At 45.5% G+C, this 21,145-nt stretch overlaps 1 pseudogene across 1 annotated transcript; it reads right to left on the bottom strand.

Moving 5' to 3' along the window:
- Nucleotides 1–12,979: 12,979 nt before the first annotated feature.
- LOC143273046 (cell adhesion molecule CEACAM3-like) lies at nucleotides 12,980–19,228 on the bottom strand (annotated as a pseudogene). Its single transcript, XR_013050893.1, has 4 exons — nucleotides 18,956–19,228; nucleotides 17,548–17,907; nucleotides 14,565–14,924; nucleotides 12,980–13,320 (listed from the first exon to the last, which is right to left on the bottom strand). The product of XR_013050893.1 is annotated as a cell adhesion molecule CEACAM3-like (transcript).
- Between the last annotated feature and the right edge of the window lie 1,917 nt (nucleotides 19,229–21,145).

Genomic DNA, 21,145 nt, shown 5'->3' with positions numbered 1-21,145 from the left:
ATTAGGTGAACCGAAGGGGGCTTTTGACCACTGGATTTTAGATAGCTGGGCATTGATAGTCACCTCAGTAGGAGTGCCAAGTAGGGTAATAGTGGCTAGCTTTAGGAGTGTAATCTAGTGGTTTTTAGCAAGGCAGAGGGAATTGGGGAGAAGGGCAAGGCTGCCACAGCCACATGCTCAAGTGGCCTAGTGTCCCTTCACTCCCCATAATGCCCAGGCCCACATGAGGGTCATGATCAACTCCTAGACCCAGGGTGCCAGCCTTCTGTCCAGTCTAGGAATTAGGCCAAGGACCGCACAGGGAACTGGGAAGAGGAAAGAGTGTTTGTTTAATCAGAGGGCCTTTGAAGGGACCTGGTTTATGTCAGTATAAAAAAAGGCAGTAAACTGACAAGGAACGGAGACACAGAGACCAGTTACATAAGAAAGGACAGACAGTGAGAACATCAGATCACATGATACAGCAGTCAGGCCTTAAGCCTCACCCCATCTTTATTTTAGGCAGGCAGACAACTATCATGGGGAAGCCGTTTCACTGACTGCCCCTGAAACCCCTAGCCTAGGCATTGTGCCCCTCACTAGAAGCTTGCAGCTTGGAGGCTAAATGGCTCCCATATTGTCATCTCTCATTATACTTAGGGACACCCCTGGGTCTCTTAATTAAATGCCACCTGATGTCATGATTCCCTTACTTGGTGTCTAAGACATGCAGTGGCCAGCAGGGGTTTGGAGTATTCAAAGAGGGACATGAAGATGATGAGCCAGGAGTCATGCTTAAAGACCAAAGACAGGTAGTAGCATTCTCCTGCGTTTTACAGCAATATCAGGGAAAGAAGCACAAGGCTGCCAGCCCGGAAACTTGGCAGTCAGCAGCTATCCTTGTCAGGCTGTAAGGAACAAGAAATGGCCCAGCCCAGCTTGGTCCTCAGAGGCCCTTGGAAACTGGAAACAACTTCTGGGCCTGGTTACCTTTGAGGGTGCTGATAGCCAGGGATGCAGAGGTGGTGAATCTAAGATACTTAATTTTTTTTCCTTCTTTTTTTGAGACAAATTTTCCTGTATCTCAGGCTGGCTTCAAACTCACTACTTTCAAGAATGACCTGGAACTTCTGATCTTCCTGTTTTCACCCCAAGTGCTGGGATTATAGCTGTGTACTACCATACTTGACATAGGAGATGCCCTGGATCAAACTCAGGGTTTCTTTTTTTTTTTTTTTTTTTTTTTTTTTTTACAATTAATAAACATTTTTAGCAAAGTAGGTGGATACAAAAATAGTTTACAAAAATCAATAGTCTTCTTACATTCAAATACTACTTTGAGATTTCCTCTTACATTCATCATTATAGGTAAGCTCAATAAACAATGATAGTTTATGCTGGCCCAGATACGGAAGAAGGGGAACACTCATCCACTGATGGTGAGGATGAAAACTAATTCAGCCTCTATGAATATGATGACACAAAACTTGTGTGAGTTATCAACAAATATCTCATTTCAGTTAAGGTCCACATCATGAGATAGAATCCATATGAGAAACTTCTTGGGTGCCCAAGTGTCTGAGACTAGATAGCTCGGGGGCCTATTGTAAAGCCATAAACTGTTTTACTCAAAGAACAAAGCAACAAAATGACTCCTAACCTCTGTTATTTACTCTCCATTTTTTGCATATCTATTATGGTTACTGTTTTATTGTTGCAGCTATTGTTTATTTTGTTTGTTTATTGATTTTACCAGATTCTTGAATGTAGCAATAAGCATGTTTCTAAATCTATATCTATTTATTATTATTATTATTATTATTATTATTATTATTATTATTATTATTTTATAACACCATTCAGTTCAACATAATAGCCACAGAATCCCCTGTTCTCCCCCTCTCGCCCACCCCTCCCCCCAGCCCACCCCCCATTCCCACCTCCTCCAGATCAAGGTCTCCCCCGAGGACCGGGGTTGACCTGGTAGACTCAGTCCAGGCAGGTCCATTCCCCCCTCCCAGACCGAGCCAAGTGTCCCTGCATAAGTCCCAGGATTCAAACAGCCAACTCATGCAACGAGCCCAGGACCTGGCACCAATGCACAGCTGCCTCCCAAACAGATCAAGCCAAATGACTGTCTCACCCGTTCAGGTGGCCTGATCCAGTTGGGGGCCCCTCAGCCTTTGGTTCATAGATCCTGTGCTTCCATTCATTTGGTTATTTGTCCCGGTGCTTTATCCAACCTTGGCTTCAACAATTCTCGCTCATATAAATCCTCTTCTTACTCACTAATTAGACTCCCAGTGCTCCACCAGGGGACCAGTCGTGGATGTCTGCCTTCAGATTCCTCAGTCCTTGGATGGGGTTTATGGCACCACTATTTGGGTGTCTGGCCATCCCATCACCAGAGTAGGTCAGTTCCTGCCGTCTCGCGACCATTGCCAGCAGTCTTTTGAGGGGGCATCTTTGTGGATCTTCGTGGGCCTCCCTAGCTCTCTGCTTCCTCCCCTTCTCACCTTCTCATGTGGTCTTCATTTACCATGGTCTCCTATTCCTTGTTCTCCCTCTCTTTTCTTGATCCAGCTAGGATCTCCCACTCTTTCCCTCGACTGTCGCCCTTCATTGTTCCCACTCATGACCAGGCTATTCATGTAGATCTTGTCCATTTCTCCGTGTCTTTTTTTGGGGTCCCATTTTCCAGGTAGCCTCACTGGTGATGTGAGTAGCAGTCTAGTCATCCTTGTTAGACATCTAGCATCTTCCTATGAGTGAGTACATACCATATTTGTCTTTCTGAGTCTGGGTTACCTCACTCAGGATGATTTTTTCTAGATCCATCCATTTGCCTGCAAACCGTGTGATGTCGTTGTTTTTCTCTGCTGAGTAGTATTCCATTGTGTATATGTGCCACAATTTATTTATCCATTCTTCAGTTGAAGGGCATCTAGGTTGTTTCCAGGTTTTGGCTATTACAAACAATGCTGATATGAACATAGCTGAGCAAGTGCTCTTGTGGTATGATTGAGCATTTCTTGGGTATATGCCCAGGAGTGGTATAGCTGGATCTTGGGGGAGATTGATTCCCAATTTTCTAAGAAAGCGCCATATTGATTTCCAAAGTGGTTGTACAAGCTTGCATTCCCACCAGCAGTGGAGGAGAGTTCCCCTAGTTCCACATCCTCTCCAGCATAAAGTGTCTTCAGTGTTTTTGATCTTAGCCACTCTGACAGGCGTAAGGTGGTATCTCAGAGTTGTCTTGATTTGCATTTCCCTGATGATTAGGGAAGTTGAGCAATTCCTTAAATGTCTTTCAGCCATTTGGAATTCCTCTGTTGAGAATTCTCTGTTTAGTTCTAAAGCCCATTTCTCAATTGGACTGTTGGTCCTTTTGATGTCTAATTTCTTGAGTTCCTTATATATTCTGGATATCAGTCCTCTGTCAGATGTGGGGTTGGTGAAGATCTTTTCCCATTCTGTAAGCTGTCGCTTTGCCTTGTTGACCGTATCCTTTGCTCTACAAAAGCTTCTCAGTTTCAAGAGGTCCCATTGATTGATTATTTGTCTCAGTGTCTGCGCTACTGGTGTTATATTTAGGAAGTGATCTCCTATGCCAAGGCGTTCAAGACTATTTCCTACTTTTTCTTCTAGCAGGTTCAGAGTAGCTGGATTTATGTTGAGGTCTTTGATCCACTTGGACTTAAGTTTTGTGCACGGTGACAGATATGGATCTATTTGCAGCCTTCTACACGCTGATATCCAGTTATGCCAGCACCATTTGTTGAAGATGCTTTCTTTTTTCCATTGTACACTTTTGGCTTCTTTGTCAAAAATTATATGTCCATAGGTGTGTGGGTTAATGTCAGGGTCTTCAATTTGATTCCATTGGTCCACATGTCGGTTTTTATGCCAATACCAGGCTGTTTTTATTACTGTAGCTCTATAGTAGAGCTTGAAGTCGGGGATTGTGATGCCTCCAGAAGTTGTTTTATTGTACAGGTTTCTTTTAGCTATCCTGGGTTTTTTGTTTTTCCATATGAAGTTGAGTATTGTTCTTTCCAGATCTGTGAAGAATTGTGTTGGTATTTTGATGGGGATTGCATTGAATCTGTAAATTGCTTTTGGTAAGATTGCCATTTTTACTATGTTAACCCTGCCTATCCATGAGCATGGAAGATCTTTCCATTTTCTGAGATCTTCTTCAATTTCTTTTTTCAGGGACTTAAAGTTCTTGTCATATAGGTCCTTCACTTGCTTGGTTAGTGTTACCCCAAGGTATTTTATGTCATTTTTGGCTATTGTAAAGGGTGATGTATCTCTAATTGCCTTCTCAGCTTCTTTGTCCATTGTATATAGGAGGGCTACTGATTTTTTTGAGTTGATTTTGTATCCTGCTATGTTGCTGAAGGTGTTTATAAGCTTTATCAATTCCTGGGTGGAATCTTTGGGGTCACTCAAGTATACTATCATGTCGTCTGCAAATAGGGAAAGCTTGACTTCTTCCTTTCCAATTTGAATCCCCTTAATCTCCTTATGTTGTCTTATTGCTCTGGCTAGAACTTCAAGTACTATATTGAATAAGTATGGGGAGAGTGGACAGCCTTGTCTCGTTCCTGATTTTAGTGGAATTGCTTTGATTTTCTCTCCATTTAATTTGATGTTGGCTGTTGGTTTGCTATATATTGCCTTTATTATGTTTAGGTATGTTCCCTGTATTCCTGATCGCTCCAAGACTTTTATCATGAAGGGGTGTTGGATTTTGTCAAATGCCTTTTCTGCATCTAGTGAGATGATCATGTGGTTTTTTTCTTTGAGTTTGTTTATATGGTGTATTACATTGATGGACTTTCCTATGTTGAACCACCCTTGCATCCCTGGGATGAAGCCTACTTGATCATGGTGGATAATTGTTCTGATGTGTTCTTGGAGTCTGTTTGCCAGTATTTTATTGAGTATTTTTGCATCAATGTTCATGAGGGAGATCGGTCTGTAGTTCTCTTTCTTTGTTGCATCCTTGTTTGGTTTAGGAATCAGGGTAATTGTAGCCTCATAGAAGGAGTTTGGTAATGTTCCTTCTGTTTCTATTATGTGGAACAATTTAGAGAGTATTGGTATTAACTCTTCTTTGAAGATCTGGTAGAATTCTGCGCTGAAACCATCTGGTCCTGGGCTTTTTTTGGTTGGGAGACCTTTAATGACTGTTTCTATTTCCTTAGGGGTTATTGGACTATTTAAATAGTTTATCTGGTCTTGATTAAACTTAGGTATGTGGTATCTATCCAGAAAAATGTCCATTTCTTTTAGGTTTTCCAGTTTTGTGGAGTAGAGGTTTTTGAAATATGACCTTATAATTCTCTGGATTTCCTCAATGTCTGTTGTTATGTCCCCCTTTTCATTTCTGATTTTGTTGATTTGGATTCTCTCTCTCTGTCTTTTGGTTAGTTTGGATAAGGGCTTGTCTATCTTGTTGATTTTCTCAAGGAACCAACTCTTTGTTTCATTAATTTTTTGTATTATTCTCTTAGTTTCTAATTTATTAATTTCACCTCTCACTTTGATAATTTCCTGGCGTCTATTCTTCTTGGGAGACTTTGCTTCTTCTTGTTGTAGAGCTTTCAGATGTGCTGTTAATTCACTAGTGTGCGATTTCTCCAACTTCTTTATGTGGGCATTTAGTGCTATGAATTTCCCTCTTAGCACTGCTTTCATAGTGTCCCATAAGTTTGGGTATGTGGTGTCTTCATTTTCATTGATCTCTAGGAAGTCTTTAATTTCTTTCTTTATTTCTTCCTTAACCCATTGGTGATTCAGTTGAGCATTATTCAGTTTCCATGAGGTTGTAGGTTTTCTGTAGTTTTTGTTGTTGTTGAAATCTAGCTTTAAACCATGGTGATCTGATAGAACACAGGAGGTTATTCTGATTGTTTTGTATCTGTTGAGATTTGCTTTGTGGCCAAGTATGTGGTCGATTTTAGAGAAAGTTCCATGGGGTGCTGAGAAGAAAGTATATTCTTTCTTGTTAGGATGGAATGTTCTGTAGATATCTATTAGGTCCAATTGGGTCATGACATCGGTTAAGTCCTTTATTTCTCTGTTAAGTTTCGATTTGGGAGATCTGTCCAGTGGTGAAAGTGGGGTGTTGAGATCTCCCACTATTAATGTGTGGGGTCTTATATGTGGTTTAAGCTTTAGTAATGTTTCTTTTACTTATGTGGGTGCCCTTATGTTTGGGGCATATATGTTCAGAATTGAAACTCCATCTTGGTCGATCTTTCCCGTGACGAGGATGTAATGTCCTTCTTGATCTCTTTTGATTGATTTTAGTTTGAAGTCTATTTTGTTGGATATCAGGATGGCTACCCCTGCTTGTTTCTTAAGACCATTTGATTGAAAAGTCTTTTCCCAGCCTTTTATTCTTAGGTAGTGTCTATCTTTGAATTTGAGATGTGTTTCTTGTATGCAGCAGAAGGATGGGTCCTGCTTTCGTATCCATTCTGTAAGTCTATGTCTTTTTATAGGTGAATTAAGTCCGTTGATATTAAGGGATATTAATGACCAGTGATTCTTCATTTCTGTTATTTTTGGTGGTAGTGTGTGTGTACTTCTCTTCTTTGGGGTTTACTGTTGTGGCTTTATCTATTGCCTGTGTTTTCTAGTGTGTATCTGACTTCCCTCGGTTGGAATTTTCCTTCTAGTGCTTTCTGTAGGGCTGGGTTTGTGGATAGGTATTGTTTAACTCTGGCTTTGTCTTCGAATGTCTTGTTCCTTCCGTCTATGATGATTGAAAGTTTTGCTGGGTATATTAGTCTTGGCTGACATCCATGGTCTCTTAGTGTCTGCATTACATCTGTCCAGGTCCTTCTGGCTTTCAAAGTCTCCATTGAGAAATCGGGTGTTATTCTGATGGGTTTACCTTTATAGGTCACTTGGCCTTTTTCCTTGGCTGCTCTTAATATTCTTTCTTTATTCTGTACATTTAGTTGTTTAATTATTATGTGTCGAGGGGACTTTTTTTGGGGGTCTTGTCTGTTTGGTGTTCTATAGGCTTCTTGTATCTTCATAGGCATTTCCTTCTTTAAGTTGGGAAAGTTTTCTTCTATAATTTTGTTGAATATATTTTCTGTGCCTTTGAGTTGGTATTCTTCACCTTCTTCTATCCCTATAATTCGTAAGTTTGGTCTTTTTATGGTGTCCCAGATTTCTTGGACATTTTGGTTCATGACTTTGTTGGCTTTAGTGTTTCCTTCGACTGATGGAACTATTTCTTCTACTGTATCTTCAATGCCAGAAATCCTCTCTTCCATCTCTTGCATTCTGTTGGTTATACTTGCATCCGAAGTTCCTGATCTTTTACTCAGGTTTTCTATTTCCAGCATTCCCTCTGTTTGTGTCTTTTTCATTTTTTCAATTTCCCTTTTCAGATCTTGGACTGTTTCCTTTGTTTGTTTCATTGCTTTTTCATGATTTTCTTTCAGTGCTTTATTGTTTTCTTCCAGGATTTTAATGTTTTCTTCCAGGACTTTATTGTTTTCTTGGAGGGCTTTATTGTTTTCTTCTAATTTGTTTGCCCTTTCCTCTAGTTGTTTACAGCGTTCTTCCAATTTTCTTGTCTTTTCCTCTACACAAGCCTCTACCTTCTTCATGAAGTTACTCATAAGGCTACTTTCTTCTGCTTCTTCCAATTTTTGGTGTTCAGGTCTAGATGTTGGAGGCGAGCTAGGTTCTGGTGATGCTGTATTGCTCTTCATTTTGCTGTATGTACTTCTGCTTTGACGTCTGCCCATCTCCTTGTGATTCCTTCTTGGTCTTATCAGTGGACTTGTTTCACAAAGAGCTGACAGACTCAGGAAGACTCTCTCTCTTGTCCAAAAGGGAGTTCTCTTGTCCAACTCTTTGGTCCAGAAGGGAAGTCAGGGGCAAGCTCTGGTCCAGAATGGCAGTCGGGGACAGGCTGGGAGCTGGGGGGCGGTCTCTAAGTCTCAGGAAGTGGGTGGGGTCTTGGGCAGATGGGCGTGGGGGCAGGGCACGGAGACTGCAGGGGCTGCCGGGGGCTTGGAAATGGGGATCCCTCCCGGTGGGGCTAGAAGGGGAGCTGCCCGGTGGCCAGAACCTGGTGCCAAGTTGGGCAGGCCTCTTAGGAGTGGCTGGTGGCCAGGGATGGGGTCCTGGCTGGACCCAGGCACTCACCTCTGGTCCAGAAGGGAAGTCGTCAGGGGCAGGCTGGGAGCGGGGGGCCGGTCTCTAAGTCTCAGGAAGTGGGTGGGGTCTTGGGCAGATGGGCGTGGGGGCAGGGCGCGGAGACTGCAGGGGCTGCCGGGGGCTTGGAAATGGGGATCCCTCCCGGTGGGGCTAGAAGGGGAGCTGCCCGGTGGCCAGAACCCGGCGCCAAGCTGGGCAGGTCCTCCCGGGGTGGCTGGTGGCCAGGGATGGGGTCCGGGCTGGACCCAGGCACTCACCTCTGGTCCAGAAGGGAAGTTGTCGGGGGCAGGCTGGGAGCTGGGGGCCGGTCTCTAAGTCTCAGGAAGTGGGTGGGGTCTTGGGCAGATGGGCGTGGGGGCAGGGCGCAGAGACTGCAGGGGCTGCCGGGGGCTTGGAAATGGGGATCCCTCCCGGTGGGGCTAGAAGGGGAGCTGCCCGGTGGCCAGAACCCGGCGCCAAGCTGGGCAGGCCTCTCAGGAGTGGCTGGTGGCCAGGAATGGGGTCCGGGTTGGACCCGGGTACTCACCTCTGGTCAAGAAGGGAAGTCGTCGGGGGCAGGCTGGGAGCTGGGGGCCGGTCTCTAAGTCTCAGGAAGTGGGTGGGGTCTTGGCAGATGGGCGTGGGGGCAGGGCACGGAGACTGCAGGGGCTGCCGGGGGCTTGGAAATGGGGATCCCTCCCGGTGGGGCTAGAAGGGGAGCTGCCCGGTGGCCAGAACCTGGTGCCAAGTTGGGTAGGTCCCTCTGGAGTGGCTGGTGCCCAGGCACTCACCTCTGGTCCAGAAGGGAAGTCGGGGGCAGGCTGGGAGCTGGGGGCAACAAAAATGGGCAGGGAAAAAAATAGCCTTTATATATCAGGGTCACAATCTGAATGTCTTTACTCCAAGCCTGTCCCTCCTGTTTGGTCCCAGCAGGGGCCACTGCAGCTCCTCTCTGAACAAAAGGCTCCATTCTCCTGAAGAGACCCCACCCCACCCCACATAGTAGGGGCTTCCACCTGGACCCTGGATTAGGCAAAAACCACATCCAAACACTGTTTTCACAGGGAGATCCTTTATTAAGCAGGGAAGTAAAGCTAAAGTGGCTGCTTTCTGGCTCAGGCAGAAAAACAGCAGCAAATGACCTTGCATGTGTAATTTCTTAAGAAAAAAATGGGGAAAAAAAAAAGACAAAGCCAGGCGGTGGTAGCACATGCCTTTAATCCCAGCACTTGGGAGGCAGAGCCAGGCAGATCTCTGAGAGTTTGAGGCCAGCCTGGGCTACAGAGTGAGTTCCAGGAAAGATGAAAAGCTACACAGAGAAACCCTGTCTCGAAAAACCAAAAAAGAAAAAAAAGAAAAGAAAAAGAAAAAAAAAGGCAGGTCAAGATCTAGGATGTGCATTTTAATAGGGCATGTTAATTAGATGAACCGAAGGGGGCTTTTGACCACTGGGTTTTAGAAAGCTGGGCATTGATAGTCACCTCAGTAGGAGTGCCAAGTAGGGTAATAGTGGCTAGCTTTAGGAGTGTAATCTAGTGGTTTTTAGCAAGGCAGAGGGAATTGGGGAGAAGGGCAAGGCTGCCAGAGCCACATGCTCGAGTGGGCTAGTGTCCCTTCACTCCCCATATGTCCAGGCCCACACTAGGGTCATGATCAACTCCTAGACCCAGGGTGCCAGCCTTCTGTCCAGTCTAGGAATTAGGCCAAGGACCGCACATGGAACTGGGGAGAGGAAAGAGTGTTTGTTTAATCAGAGGGCCTTTGAAGGGACCTGGTTTATGTCAGTATAAAAAAAGGCAGTACACTGACAAGGAACGGAGACACAGAGACCAGTTACAGAAGAAAGGACAGAGAGTGAACATCAGATCACATGATACAGCAGTCAGGCCTTAAGCCTCACCCCATCTTTATTTTAGGCAGGCAGACAAATATCACGGGGAAGCCCTTTCACTGACTGCCCCTGAAACCCACAGCCTATGCATTGTGCCCCTCACTAGAAGCTTGCAGCTTGGAGGCTAAATGGCTCCCATATTGTCATCTCTCATTATACTTAGGGACACCCCTGGGTCTCTTCATTAAATGCTGCCTGATGTCATGATTCCCTTAGTTGGTGTCTAAGACATGCAGTGGCCTGCAGGGGTTTGGAGTATTCAAAGAGGGACATGAAGATGATGAGCCAGGAGTCATGCTTAAAGACCAAAGACAGGTAGTAGCATTCTCCTGCGTTTTACAGCAATATCCGGGAAAGAGGCACAAGGCTGTCAGCCTGGAAACTTGGCAGTCAGCAGCTATCCTTGTCAGGCCCAAGAATGGCCCAGCTCAGCTTGGTCCTCAGAGACCCTTGGAAACTGGAAACAACTTCTGGACCTGGTTACCTTTGAGGGTGCTGATAGCCAGGGGTGCAGTGGTGGTGCCTCTAAGATACTTAATTTTTTTTCCTTCTTTTTTTGAGACAAATTTTCTTGTATCTCATGCTGGATTCAAACTCACTACTTTCAAGAATGACCTTGAACTTCTGATTTTCCTGTTTTCACCCCAAGTGCTGGGATTATAGCTGTGTACTACCATACTTGACATAGGAGATGCCCTGGATCAAACTCAGGGTTTCTTGAGGCAAGCAGTGCTAACAACTGAGCTGCATCCCAACTCCCAAATATTGGAATAGAACTTTTCTTCTGTGTAGATATGTGTGCATGTACATGTACTCACACCCCTGCCTGATAACACAAATCAGAACTGTACACATGGCCTGGAGAGATGTTTCAGTTATCTAGAATGAGTACTGCTCTTGCAGAAGACCCAGGTTCAGGTCCCAACATCCACACCAAGCAGCTCACAGCTACCTGTAACTCAAGCTCCAGAGTATCTGATGCCCTTTGGGCATTAGTGCCATCTGTGGACACTTGCTCTCACATAAACACACTCGCACACACATTTATACACAATTTAAAAATAACTTTAAAAATCTTAGCTGGCCATGATGGCACAGGCAAATGAGGAGCGGAGGCAGGTGGATCTCAGTAACCAGCCTGTTCTACAAAGTGAATTCAAAGACAACCAGAGCTTTATAGTGAGACCCTGTCCACTGAAATAAAAGCAATAAAGTACTAATTTTTATGTCTAAAAATAAAATATTATATTTAAGTTTACACATAAGTTGTGTCAAGATTTGAAAAGGATAGTATCCTTAGTACTTTTTGTTTGTTTGTTTGTTTTTCTGCTTCTTACCCAGCTACAGATAGAACTCAGGTGTGACATGTCAGGTGTCTACTGTCCCGGCCAGCAGGGTCTTCAACGGGGACCTAAAGGGAGGGCTGGTGAATGAGAGGGAGAAGAGACACAAAGATTGAGAGCAAGACAGGACGTCTGATCAAGCTCCAAAATTTTATTTTTCTCATAAGGCATATATAGGTAGGCAAAGGGGGTTGAGAGCAGGAAGGGGCTTTGTTAGGAAAAACTAGTTTGATCTTTCTAGAAAGTCCAGTGCCTGGAAAGGCTCAGATATATGTGGGAGGATAAAATAATGAATGTCCCAGGACCTTGAATATCCAGGTGTTTATAAAATTCTCCTATTTGGAGCTACTGAAAACTAGTTAAATCTCTAGCGTACATTGCTATGCATGTGTGGGGAGTGGGCATGGATGGTTATGGGTGTGGGTGTTTGTGCAGGTGTATGCCATCCTATGTGTGTGCATGGGTACAAGTCACAATACCTACACTGAAGTCAAGGGACAACTTGATGATCCTGCCTGTGTCTTCTCTGTGTGTGAGTTTCAGTCCTCCAGACCACACAGTGAGCACAAGGCTGGTGATCATATCTGTGCCTTAGGACAACAACAACTCACCCCAGGGCTGTCCTCTGCTATGTTCTCCCAACAGGTCCTCTGTAACACAGAATCCTAAATGAGCACCTAGTCTGCCCTGTGTTTTCAATGCTCTGAGAAGGTGAAATTGGCTCCCATGGGAAGGTGACACGGAAACACATTTCGGGGTGTTGTGTGGACTTCACCTGTTGTCTAGTGGTTACTAAGGGACCTACCTGTAGCTTAAGTCTGGGTGCTGTCCAATTCAGCAACTCTGTCACCGTTTGCCTATAGGGGAGAAAGTCTCCGGTAGGAATCCCAGAAGACAAGAAAGTCCAAGGAGGACATGTGTTCTCTGTTCCTCTTCTGGGGACTCTGAGCTTCCTGTGAGGTCACATAGTCCATCAGGACAGTTAGTTAATGGCATAGGCTCCTGACCAGCTATTCTCTCACTGCTGAGTCTCTGGAGATGTGCAGGTAGCCTAGCCCAACTGTGACTTACAAAGAAGTACACTGGCTGCTTCCGAATACCAATAAAGCCTTGTTCCCTGGCAGTTCTAACAGGAAGTCAAAATGGAGAAGTGACCAAAAGCTCCCCAGTGTCCTCTGGAGTCTAGCCACAACAGAGATTTGCAGCCAGGGCTTCCTGGTGCTCACTGTGAGGATCCCATGGCTTCCTCATCTAGGACCTGCCTGATTCCCACAGTATCATTCTCAGGGATGTCTGTATAGTAAGAGATCCATGTATCTGGCCTTTAGCTGAATTTCTGGGACTCAGTTTACCCAGCACAGGACATCCTCTCTGCAGATAAAGACAGGTGAGAGGTTCCAATCTATTCCTGTTTATCTACCCTATGTGTGTCCTGCAATAAGGGACTAAAGACAAGATTGGGGACACAATGCAGTGGTGGAGAAAGAGCAGGAAAAGCCCAGTTCTGACAGTTCAGTGTATAAAGTAGGATAAGCTACACCCAGCAGCTGCAGGCCATAGAGAGTCACTTACTGTTCACATGGAATTGCACGTGTGTCGTCACACTTCACGAAACTCTGTTTAAAACTTGAAGTGTGTAATACCCTGGGTCTTATACAGTGACATCTTGGAGCAGCAGGGATCCGTTGGTGTACACTGTCTCTCTTCCACTGTGTTCAAGCCCCTGGGTGATGGAATTTCTGGTTCTGCTGTATTCTGCGATTTTAAAGACAGGACTGATATACACTCCTTTGTACCAGGAAAAGGCTTGCAGATCTTCTGGCAGATTATGGACTTAGAGAAGAACGTTTTCCCCTTCGATAGCATTCCGTGGCACTGGTTCTATGGTGAGTGGGGCAGAAGGGAGAGGGTTGCAGCAAGTACAAGAGGAAGCTGGAAGGAAAAAGAGAAAAAGCCATCCTATGGGATCGCCATGCTTGGTGGAAAGAAGGCGACCTCTGTCCTGAGTAGATGGGTTCATCACTCAGCCTAGAGATGCAGTTGTGGGTGTGTCTACCCCACATTTGTGGGAGGTCAGCAACATGACTTCCAGTCCCTCTGTACCCTAAATACGTCATTTCTCTCCATGGAACTCTCCCCTCAGGTGTTTACATGGCTGCCCCTCACTGCCCTCAGTCAGACATTGTGCACACTCATGCACACTGAGGTTTGAGATGATGTCTCCTCTGACCTTTTCCTCTATACACCCTGGATCTTTACTTTCTGACTTTTTCCTAGTTTCCTTTGTGGCTTCAGTCAACCTCTGACTTCACCTTCTAGATGTCCTTGCTGCTCTGCCCTGAAGCCTCCAGGACTAGGACTGGAGGAAGGCAGGAGCACTATGGTCTTCTTGGCAGGCTCAGGTATTGGAAAAGGCTGAGCATTAGACTGGCTGGCTTTATGTCAACTTGACACAAGCTAGAGTCAATTAGATAGTGGGAGCCTCAAATAAAAATGCCAACAACAGACTGGCCTGTTGGAAAATCAGTAGGATTTTTTTTTTTATTGTTGATTGATGCTGGAAGGTCCAACCCAATGAGACCACTTCCATTTCTGGGCTTGTGATCCTAGATGACATAAGACAGCAGGCTCAAAAAGCCATGAGGAGCATGCCAGGGAGCAGCACTCCTCCACTCTCTCTGCTTCCATTCCTGGCTTTTATTTAAGAAACTTTCCTGTTCAGAGCTACTAAATGCCACAGTTTGACATGCACTGCAAAAAAAAACCATCATTCCCTGTCAACTCTGAGAGGAAGTAACATACCATACCAGATAAATGCTCCCCAGGTTCACATGTAGTTGAGTAGGAGATGACAGGGACCAGGACTTCCTGGTACTCACATCTCTGTGAGGTTGCTATGGTTTCCTCACATGTATGACTAGAGCCTCAGGAGACTGAGCTGACTCTGACATCTGGGCTGAGTTACTTTCTATCAAGTTCTTCCTTAATACAAAGGGGATCCAGACAATGGAGCCTGATCTATGGTCTTTAGTCTCCACCATGTGTTTCCTGCACTAAGTGTTCAAACCCCTACATGGGGACGCATTGCAGAGAAGAGGTTGTCACAGGCCAGGCATGACAATCCTGTGTGTCTCACCCCCACCTGACACAGAGAATGACCACAGAGAATCACTTACGGTCCACCTGGAGTTGCACATGTGCTGATTCTACTTTCACACCTCTACTCATAGTCCGTAGGGTGTAGAATCCCATGTCTTCACATGTGACATTGTGGAGCAGCAGGGATCCATTGCTATACACTGTCTCTCTACCGCTGTGTGCAGGGCCCAGCATAATTGAATTCTTCTCTGCTATGTGTCTGGCGACTTCCAATTTCTTGAAATAAATCACACCTTTGTACCAGAAAAGGACTCGAAGATTCTCTGGGAGATTGTGAACAAGTAGAAGAACGCTTGACCCTTCTGCAACCCTGGGTGGAACTGATTCGATAACGAGCCGGGCAGAGGTGTGAGGGCACCCATGGGTGAATAAGTTGTCTAGAGGAAAGAGAAAGATCCAATAATATTAATACCTTTGTATTTGGCCAAAAAGGGGACATGAGAAGGTGTGTCCATTGTTCAGCCTAGGTGCATGGGTAGCTGTCTCCCTGTCCTACTTGCTGGAGGTCAGCAGGTGACCTCTGTATTCCCAGAGTCCCTGATTTATCATTCCCACCATATGGCACTATTTCCTCAGGTGTCAACATTTCTCCAGCTCACTGCCATCAGATCCCTGCTCACATTTACAGTGGAGTGCTGTTGGCCTGATGTCTGCCTGACCAACCTCGTCCCTACAGACCCTGTGTCTTCACTCTCTGACCCTTCCTGCCACTTTCTATTCCTCTTGTGGTTCCAGTCAATAGCTGACTTCACCTTCTAGCTTCTTTACTGGCCTGTCTGTCAGTCAATAAGCAATGGGGTTTTATGAGAACTGAGATTTTCTTATCTTTTGAAAGAAGTACTGCCCATAAAATCTCAAATACCTGTGGAAAATGAATGAATGATGTCCCAGGACCCTGTATGCCTAGGGAATTATTTAAGAAATTCATAGGTTTGGGGGTACAGAGTTCAATTTTTCCATTTGCTATAATTTTTTTTACACTCACTTGTATTTGTGTGTGAGATTGTGTGCAAGAGCTTATCTCAGGGTATGTGAGTGAATGTGGGACAGGTACCTATATGGAGTTGAGAGAACAGTTGTGTTCATTGCTTCTCAGGGTGAGAGACAATGAAGCAAATGCCTATATTCCCTCAGTCATATCACTGATCAACACCAGCTTGATTTTTTAATATAACAAGTCACAGCTAAGAACATCAGTCTTCAGAATATTGTGGTCATAGTGAATAAATTTGGATATTCATTTACTTTCTTTGGTAACCGTTTCTTGTTCACTGAGAGCTTCCTGCAACTGAGCCTCTGTCTGGACCTGTGTCTTCTCACCTACAGACCCCGAGACTCATCTCAGCTTCTTTTCCCCCTTAGGAGACTCCAGAGAGTAGGTGAGCCCTCTCCTCTCACAAACCATTAACTCATGATCTCCTCCCCTGTGAGCCGGGGCTCCTGAGCGTCTGACATGTTGCAGAGAGGGACAGGGGTACCTCCATTGTCTCAATGGGCTTATCTGTTCTTGTCCTGAGTCACCTCTGCTTCAGCACAGTCACCAAGATTTCTGGTCCTTTCCCCTTCTAGCTGAGCCTCCTTTCAGGAAGGAGCACCTCCCAGAGTCCCATGGGTTGTGAGGGGGTTTCTGTTCAAAACCATGCTCTGCCCCTCCACTCTCAGTCCTGTCTCTATCCACCTCTCTCTTAATGGTTCATTCCTGCACACCACACAGTGATCAAAAGAGCTAATGAGCATCTCTGTGCCCTGAGAGAACAGCAGCTCACCCTGGTGCTGTCTTCGGCTATATCCTGGCCCTGGGTCTATCAGAATCAAGAGAGATTGACAAAGAAACCCAGCTGGGCCGCCAGTTTGCCCTATGTTCTCAATGCTCTAGAAAGATGGAACTTGACCTAAGCAAGAAAGTGATGGAGATGTGTGTAAAGCTTCAAAGAACTATTTGAGTGATGCATGGAGAAGAGGACAGATTCATTATCACAGCAGTCCTCAGTCAGGATGCTGACCCAGGACAAAGGCCCGAGAGCAGATGTGTCAGGAGCCTCACATTCTCGTTGTGTGGGAGGAAGTGACATGAATCCTATAAAGAGAGCTCTGGGCTTCACCACCTCATGAAGGATTTTATGATGATGGTCCTACTTCCTTTGCTGAATGAACTGTGTGATGAATCTGCCCATGGCCTCTTGGATGCCTTGGGCCTCTGTCTAGGTGAATCCCATGGGATAACCTACCTTTCCCAAAGGAAATGAATAAAGGGGGAACTGAACATGAACCCCTGGCAGGGTATCAGACACAAAAAGGAGCCAGAAGGTCTGGGAACACTGTGACACTGACCTCCAGGTCTGTAGGACAGGAGTAAAAGTCAAGAAACAAGTTCCTAGTTAGGTAAATGTTTCCCCCCAGTGTTGATTGTGTGTCCTGATGCTCCCCCTGTTGATCACTGGGGGAACTGCAGCTCACATCTGGGGAGCTGTCCATCTCAGTAGAGCCTGTAGCCATTTCCCTGCAGGAGAGAATTCCCTGAGGTGGACCCCAGAGGACAAGAACTTGTCAAGAGCACCTGTGTCCTCAGTCCCTCTTCTTTGTGACACTGACCTTCCCTTGAAGTCTCATAAGCCCATCAGGATGGTTAATGGCCTAGGTACCTGTCAAGCTACGCTGTCCCTGCTGAGTCTCTGGAGATGTCCAGGGGATCTAGCCTAACTGTGGCTTTCCAGACAGTGCACTAGCTGGTTCAAGAGAGCACAAGACTTTGACTAGTAGAAAACTCTGTTCCTGACCATAAGGAAGTCAAAATACAACCTTTGAAAAATGTTTCTCTGCCCGGGCAGTGGTGGCGCACACCTTTAATCCCAGCACTCTGGATTCAGATCCAGGTGGATCTCTGTGAGTTCAAGGCCAGCCTGTGCTACAGAGTGAGTTCCAGGACAGGCTCAAAAGTCACACAGAGAAACCCTGTCTTGAAAAACAAAGCAAAACAAAACAAAACAAAAGATCACTTACTGTACACATGGAGGTACATGGTTGTTATTGATACAGTTCATCCATGTCTATTTATAGTCTCTAGGGTGTAGAATCCTGTGTCCTTTTGGGTGACATTCTGAATCCACAGGGATCCATTGCGGTACACTGTCTCTCTACCAATGTGTACAGGCCCCGGCACAAATAAATTGGTGTTCAGTGCGTAGAGTGCAATTCTGTGTTTCGTTTTTGTCAGCCTTTTGAACCAAGCAAAGGCTAGAAGATTCTCTGGCAGATTGTGGACATGTAGAAGGACATTGTCTCCTTCGAACACATTGAGTGGCACTGATTCAATGGTGACTTTAGCAGTGGTGGCTAAATGACAGCAGATTAAAAGGGAGGCTAGAAGGAAAGAGAGAGAAACATCAATATTGAGCGAATGTGATCATGACTCAGCTTAGGTGTATGAGTAGGGCTGTGAGCACACTCCTTGATGGAAGTGTACAACATGACCTCCAATCCCTCTGAGTCTCTTATGGAGTCTTTTCCTCACTATGAAATAATTTCCTCACTTGTCTGTCTGCTCCCCCTACAAGTGTCCCCATATCCCTCCTGACTTAAAGAGTATTTGGTGTGAGGAAGCCACTCTGACTTCCTCCTCCAGAGGGTCCTCATGTTCTGACTCTTTTCTCTGTTCTCTTTGTGTGTCAACTCCTGACATCAGCTTCTCCATACACTGACTTACAGTCTGATAGAACCATGGCTTCTGGGAACAGGGATTAGTGTGACCTTCAGGAAGATTCATTTCCTGAAAAAGATTCAGGCACCATTACAGAAAGGAGTGAAAGAAGGAACATAGGAAGGTAGGAAGTAAGAATGTCTCTGTGGTGTTATCTACATAGGTCATGGTTTGGAGTGAATGGCATTAATTATAATCAAGTTTGGTTTAATTTTTTAGATGTATTTATATACTGTGTATATATTTCTGAAGGCACATGTCTCAGTGTGCATGTGTGCAGATCCATGCCAGAGCCCCTATGTAGAGGACAGAGAAGAACCTGCAGGAATCTGTTCTCTCCATCTACCCTGTGGGAGCTGAGGACTGAATATAGGTTGTCAAGTCTCCACACACTGAGCCATCTCCCTGGCCCATCCCTGTTGATTTATATTTGGAGTCACCCTGCCATGACTGGGGACATCAGGCTTCAGAACAAGGCAGTCAATGTGACTCACTTTGAATAGGGAGTGGTTGGGGCTTCTCTCCTCCTCTCATCACCTCCTGTCCCCTGAGAGCTTCAGAATGCTGAGCCTCTGTCCATCACTGTACCTTCTGCCCCGTGACTGCAAACAGAAACCTCGAGTCTCCTCTCAGGTACCTGTCCCCTTTAGGAGACTCCAGCCTGCTTCTGAGTCCCCCTCTACTCCAATAGAAAGAAAATGGGTATTTTACCTGTGAGCAGGAGCCCCTGCCAGGAGGTACAGCCCTTGCAGGGAATCATAGAGGACACCTCCATCTCTCTTCTCACTGTGCCGTCCTCCCTCTGAGGAGAAGAGCTTCAGTTCCAACACAGCTCCAGCCCCTGCTGTCCTTCCTTCCTCTGAGCTGAGTGTCCTTCCAGGTAGGAGCACTTCCCACAATCCAATGGGCTGTTGGTTGTTGGATCTGTGTCCAAGACACTGCTCTGTCCCTTCTACTCCCAGTGCTGTCCCACATGCCTCTCAACTGTTCTCTCTTTATGTTTCACCTCCAAGCAGCACATTGAGCAACAAGGCTGATAAGCATCCCCATGCCCTCAGAGAACAATCACTCATCTCATGCCTGACATCTGCTCTGTCCTGGCCTTAGGTCTGTCCGCACGAAAGAAGGAGCCTCTATCCTGCCTATGTGTCTTTGTGACACAGAGACCCAGCTGAGCATCTGGTCTGCCCTGTGTCCTCGGTGCTCTGGGAAGGTGAGATTTACTACCGAAGGAAAAGGACAGTCTTTGAGGACTGCAAAGGGACTAGCTAAGTGATGACTAGGGATGAAGATCAATCCTGTATCACTAATGTCACCAGTCAATTTCCTGATCCAGGAGAATGTCCCAGAAGCCATTGTGTGAGGAGTTTCATGTCCTCAGTGTTGGGGTAGAGGCAATCTGTGTGTTCTTGAAAAGTCTGTTATCTCCCTCTTTCTATGAAGGGCTTCAATGTAACCTTCAGCATTATGTGTTGACTGAGCTGTGTTCGGTGAGGCCATGCCCCCTGCCCCCGATCTTCCTGGGTCACCTTTGCCCTTTGCCTAGGTGATTCCCTGGTAGTAATCCTGTCTTCCCCTATGAGAGATGCCAAAAGAGGCGACTTTAGGGTTCCCCATGTGTTCTCAGAAAAAAGGAAGCAGCCAGTAGGTCTGAACAGAGTCTAGGAAGCTAGCTCTGGGTTAGTGGAGACATGGATAGAAATGAGTTGGCTAGGCAAGATCATGATTCAGGAAAACAATTTTCTGATTTTTAATGGTGTATCCTGATATCACCCCATGGAGATCACTGGGAGAACTGCAATCTCCTGTCTATGGCTACAGTAGGCATGGTCAACAAGTCAACAGTGAACTTCCCTGATACCCTCAGCACCGGTGGGATGTAGGGCCTGTCATCAGGTTCACTGTGCTCTTCAGAACTCCTATTTCCTTCTACTGTAGGTTGGATCTACACAAGGTTTCAGATTTTTCCTAGGAAGTCCATAAGTTGAAATAGTGTACATCCCGATGATAGCACCTTCAGAAGGAGCCCTGTGCTCAGAAAATTTCAGAGGAAAGTCCTAGAACATTTCTCTTGAGAGTCAAAGGAAGTAGATTAATACAGGGGCTGCACATACACTTTCTGGCCCAGCACTGGTGTCTAAAGCCTTCCTTTTCTCTGTCCACAGGTTGCTGAAGGTCTGTTCTCTAGTACAAAGAACACTGATTCAAATTGACATGTCTTCTGCTCTTCCCAATACACTGTTGTATTCTTTTCTCCTGAGTATAGCAGTTTAGGAAAGAGTAAATTGTCCATTTCCTTCTGGGGCTGTATCATAGTGTAGCACTGAAGGAAGTTAAGGCAGAAAACATGCTGCTTGCTGACTCATTCACAGGCTCACACTCTGGCTCATGTTTAGCTTTCTATCTCATACATTCAAGGACCATCTGCATAGGGATGGTGCTGCCCAAAGGGAATTGGTCCCTCCTGAACCAATTAAGACAATCCATCAAGACATGTCCACATCCCAACCTGATAAAGATGGGCCATAGACGTGAAGTTGCAATTACTCAGTTGGGACTCTTTTTCCACCAATATGACTTTGGGCTATGTCAGGGTGACAGTTAATGCTAACTAGTACACGGTTTCAAACTGTTAAGTCCTTCTCCTCTATAAGGATGCTACAAAGGAAGTTCCCCATTATCTATCTAACAGTCTCTCTCACTTCCCGGCAGTCCTCACTTATGCTGATGTTCCAAGAATTTCCAAACTGGACACTCAGAGCCTGGACACAGCTTAGGGTCATCTACCCCAGCTTTCACTTTTCCCACTTCCCAGATCCTCAGTCCAGAGATGCTCTAATATCCATCACAGACATCATAAAGAGTTAATGAAACAGCATCATCAAAACGTAAGTTCCATCC

The sequence above is a fragment of the Peromyscus maniculatus genome, chromosome 1, assembly GCF_049852395.1.
Source record: "Peromyscus maniculatus bairdii isolate BWxNUB_F1_BW_parent chromosome 1, HU_Pman_BW_mat_3.1, whole genome shotgun sequence".
NCBI classification, from domain to species: Eukaryota; Metazoa; Chordata; class Mammalia; order Rodentia; family Cricetidae; genus Peromyscus; species Peromyscus maniculatus.
This window is presented reverse-complemented; position numbering and strand designations above follow the sequence as displayed.